Source organism: Hevea brasiliensis, chromosome 1, assembly GCF_030052815.1.
Source record: "Hevea brasiliensis isolate MT/VB/25A 57/8 chromosome 1, ASM3005281v1, whole genome shotgun sequence".
NCBI classification, from domain to species: domain Eukaryota; kingdom Viridiplantae; phylum Streptophyta; class Magnoliopsida; order Malpighiales; family Euphorbiaceae; genus Hevea; species Hevea brasiliensis.
In genome coordinates, this window is record NC_079493.1 from 103,545,651 (window position 1) to 103,551,012 (window position 5,362).

Consider the following 5,362-nt stretch of genomic DNA (forward strand, 5'->3'; position numbering starts at 1 on the left):
CCCAATGCAAGCAAGTCTTACAAGGTTCTTGACTAATTCCCTTTAAGTGGATAAACAAGGAGTAGAGACATCATTTATGGCCGCTGTTGGTGGTTTTCTCGCATGGGTGATGGAGACAAGAGGAAGAAGAGAGAGAGAGAGTGACAGACAAGAGACGTAAAAGAAGAAACAGAGTGAGGAGTGAAGGTGGAACGAGGAAGAAACCAAAAATAATATTTTATATTATTTAATATAAAAAATATTATTTTAGTCACTAATTATCAACTTTACTAAATTTTAATGTTAAATGTTTAACATTGTTAAATTATGTCTTAATTGAACTAAAATCAAATCATAAAAGGTTCTAATTGACTCTTTGCGGGCTTAATTGATATACTTCAAGGGCCTATTTGAGTCTTTAACTGAAAAAAAAAAAAAAAAAAAAAAACCTCTCTCCTGGTAGTTTACAATGAGAACTTCACTGGAAAAGCTCTCACAAATGTTGTCTCCCAATGGCCACGCCCCAATTCCTTTCCTCCTTAAAATCACTATTTGCACTACAGTAGTCCTTAAGGCCATCTCCTAGATTTTAATTTATTGCACCAACTCCTACAAATCCCTCAAATCCTCCATTGATAAAGCTTCTAAGAAGCTTGAGACTAAAAACCGAAACCATGAAAGTTAATCACTCAGAAATCTAAGACCAAGAAAATTGACCGTGTCGAGACCTCCTTGAAATGGTCCAGTCACAATCTCACCCCTTTAAGTTCAAAGTTGTTGCATTGGTTCTCTTCATCATTTTTGGATTTTGAATTCACTTTGCCAAGGGAATGTGGTTGCCAAATTGCCATTTAAGCCAATATGGATCGTGATGAAGATGAGTCACTGAGAATTGCAAGGTGATGATGCAATGGATTGTTTTATGGCATTTTTGTATTTCATGTGTTCGATTAATGTCCACAAAAATCCCCCAAAGTTTCTAGGGTTTTTGCCGCTGCATGGAGCCGCTAGGGCCATGTTGTTCTGTATGCTTGACCTGAAAACAAATTGATTAGGTTTGGTGTTGTTCGCTTGCTAAAACTTTTTATTATATTAATTTTTAATGTTGTTAGGTCATAATTATCTGATTCCCTAGTAAGGAGTAGGATAAACAGAATTATCGTTGTTGCTGGTGAAAAAAAAAAAAAAACGAATTATCACTGTTAAGTATATTGATAATGATTCGATAATGGATTTCTAGAACTGGGATGAATTTCTAGAAGGAGAGAGAGAGGGATGGAACTTTTATTTTTTTAATTTTAGATAATGTAGCATATGGGTTCTACCATTTAATAATAAAAAATATTATCATACCACGTCAACAAGAACATATTCCCCTAAATTGATTTAGAATTTTGAATAAAATTTTACAAATTTTAAAATCTTAGACAATTTGGATTAGAATAACAAGCAAACATTTGGATTAAAAGTACTATTTATCCTATAATTAATTATATTTTAATTAAGTCAAATGCATATATCTAAAAGTACATTCCACTGTTCCGATAATTAATGTCTATTCGAACAGTCAAAATATTTGAAATTACACTCAAATTAGAGTGAGGAGACATAAATTGATTAAGTAAAGACAAGTAAAAATAAGGAAAAATAAAAGAAGCGAAGTGAAACTCGGTTAAATGAGTCGGAGGTCACGACGATGGGTAACCCTAACGGGAAGCGATTGTGAAGACAGTCGTCAACCCCGGCCTCGTGGGGAACTCTGTGAAATAAATAAATGGGACTTAATTGAAGGATTTATGAGGTTTAGATGACAATAAAAATGTCAAAGGAATGCAAGGAAATAAAGTCAATCGGTACAAATAATTATAACTCAATAAACACAACGAAGGGTATTTTGGTCATTTCACTCTCAGCGATGAATTTTGACCTGAATGTCAATTAAAATGGGAGAGATTAAAACACTAAGAATGAATTAAAATTATGAAGTGTGAAATAGAAATGGGAAAAGAAAGAAAAGAAAATAAAATCTAATTAATAACATAAGCATGATGTCATGGTGATGTAATTAAAATCTTTAACCAATAAGAATGAGACAAACATATATAAAAGAGATAAAAGAGATCAAATAAAAAAAAAATTGCCTCATCTTCTTCTTCTTTCTCAATAGGGTGAACCACCATGGAAGGACCTCTTCCTCCATTTTCAAGCTCTCAAGTTTGAATTCTCTCCCTTTCTCACCCTAAAATCCCCGAGTCCCTTCACTAAAAATTGATTCTACATCTTGGGGAAACCTTTTGGCAGCCAAGAATTGAAGGAAATTTAAGGTTTTAGCAAGTCAAAGAATTGGGTCATCAAGTTTAGTGCAAGATTCCCACTTCCTCTTTTCTTTAATTGTTGTAAGCATGTTAAAATGAGTTGGTATGACATGAAATTGAAAGAAAATGATAAGTAATTGAAAGATCAAATTTTTGGTAGCCATGAGAAGATTTAGGATTTGATGATTTTTTATTAAATTAAATTATCTATTAGTGTTGTTGATGAGCATATATGATGGATATGTTGATTTGGCAGGAGTTTGGTATGAAATTGCATGAAAGATGATTATGGAAGTTAGGGTTTTGCATGAAATTTGGGGATTTGTTGATATGATGCTCAATTGAGGTAATTAAGATCAATTAGTGACCATATGAGGTGGATTGACCATAATTTGAAGTTGGTAGTTTAGTGGAATTGAGAATTGGAAGTGTTGAAATTCTATGCAGGATCTTGGACCTATGAGTCCAGCATGTTTAGGCAGCCCTAAGTAGAGCCACATTGCTCCAATTGGTGTGAGGCCAATTGGAGATGAAACTTAGAACTTAAAACCACATTTTTCATGGAGAGACTATGCCTAGAAACTATCCTTAGAATGACCTAAAGTTGGCTTGAATCTCAGTAAACATATGCTGGACCTAGAAAAATGACAATATGAACAATAATTGTTCAAATGGCCATAACTTACTCTAGGAAGGTTAGAATGACCTGATTCTTAAGCCATTGGAAAGGTTAGACATAGGGGTACATTTTTTGTGAAGAACCCATAACCCAATTCTACCTTTAACCCAACCAATTTGCTAGAACAAATTAGGTCAACAATTCTGACCAGAACCAAAAGTGACATAAAATTCTGAACTTGGACTTACTCGACCAGTTTTGGCAAAAATACCATAAGTTGGTCTAAAAAACTGAAAATGTAATGAAACTAAAGCCAAAATTTCTATAAGAACTAGAACTACAATTATGGAGTTTTGACCAAAACCCAGAACTTAATGCAACTTGGATAAATTGCTAGGACAAGTCAGCCATCAAAATTCTGAAATTTAACTAAATAGCCACTTGACCCCAGAATAGTATTTCACTCATATCTCTCACTAGGAAACTCCAATTGAGATGAACCAAATTGATATGAAAACTTAAGAAATAGGGCTACAACTTTGATTTAGAAACTTTCCTCAAATTTTGAGTGTAAGAATCCTAAATTGGGAATCAAAGACACTGACCTGAACCTGAAATCCTGATGGCATAGGGTTCATGAGTCTAGGTCAATTAATTAGCTATAACTCACCCTACATAACTTGAAAAATTGTGATTCTCGAACTTGAGTGACCCTAAGACATAGGAGAACAACTCATATGAAGGACATTAGGTCTAAAAATGATTATACCATACCCAAATGACTAGACAATGTTTGACTCCAGAATCTGCATGGCTCTAGAACTAGAAAAAGGTAATGAACCAGTTTTGGTAATTTAACAATAACTTGAGTTCTAAAACTGCAAATGACATGATTCAAAAAGGAAAATAAAGATAAGACGTAGATGAATGACTTCCATGAAGGAAGTATGGCCAAATGGACTATGCATCTTGGCCAAATTGCTAGAGGAAATTAAAGTATAAAATCTAAAATCCATGAAATTTTTATGGACAACTTGGAATAAGAATGGTAACCCACTTAAGTGACTTAATGAATAACTAAATCATGTGAATAGGTAGTTGGGGCTTATATCCCCATCACAAATAGAACTTATGATACATTGCCAATATAACTTGAAATATAAATTGTAATTAACATAAATGAATTGTTAAATGTATAAATGAGGTGAAGCTGCCATTAAGACTTATGTTTCCCTTGCAAATAAAATAATAATACTTTGCACAATAAATGGCCAATGAGAGGGAATAATGTGAATTATAAATACTTATTATGCAAAACACCTCTTGAATTGTGAATGATAATTCACATAAATAGAGTAATGAATAAATAAATCACATGAATGTGTGAATGAGACATTTGTTCCCATCATGAGAGAAAGGAAAAATACTTGAGTACAAATGGTAAATGAAATCAATTGATGTAAATTGTAATCAACATGAATGATATGATGAATGCATAAATTATGTAGAAATATGATTTGGAAATTTATGCTTCCACCATGAATAGGATTATAAATGTTATAAAATATGAATGGAACATGTAATGAAAAAATGAAACAAATGAACACTTAATGGTACTAATGTGCCCATATATTGCCTAGACATTTGTGTTAGATTGGATAGATTGGCATGCTAATAGGGGATTGATTTAGCAGTGCTGCGTAAGGCTTTATGCCCCGTTTTAAGGCTTTATGCCTGCATTTATAGCTTGTATGCCGATTATGTGTTACCATGGCTTCTTAGCCATATTGATTGCATACATGGCTGATGTTATACCTCCCATGGTATGATGGCCCGAGGCACCATTGTGTCCAGTGTCAGCTATATTGATTGCATACGTGATTGACGTTATGCGTCCCATGGTATGACGGCCTAAGGCACCACGGTGTCCACTGCCAGGGACCCGCGTATCCAGTTCAGTCAGCCTGTTATAGGTTACTTGGGCAGCGAAATAAGTTAAAAATATTAGAAATTAAATAAATGAGTGAGAAAGATCTAAAATGAACTAGATTGGTTCTAAAAATTTATTTATTATGAAATAATCCAAAATACATAGAAATATAAAGTAAAGCAATGAAAAGGCTAGAAAAATAAGTATAACTTAAATAATTATTACAAATGCATCTTCCATAATAATATGAACATAAATTCAATATTTTTTATTAATTTTGTATAGTGTATATTATTATTGTATGCTTATGAAATAAGCACTTCCAAAGAACAACAAAAAAATGACAAAAGATATTTAACATTAAAAATTTCATATGAAATCAAAATAATTGTTGATTATACAAATTATGCTCTATTTTTATCTTTATTTGTATATATTATTTCTTTGTTATATTATTACACCACTAAACAGAAATGCTTAGCGCGATGGATTGTTTCCTCGCGTAGGTACTGAAGATAA

At 32.8% G+C, this 5,362-nt stretch overlaps 1 pseudogene; it reads left to right on the forward strand.

Annotated features, from left to right (window-relative positions):
- Window positions 1-461: 461 nt before the first annotated feature.
- Window positions 462-1,042, forward strand: LOC110648317 (uncharacterized; annotated as a pseudogene).
- The last annotated feature ends 4,320 nt before the right edge of the window (window positions 1,043-5,362 follow it).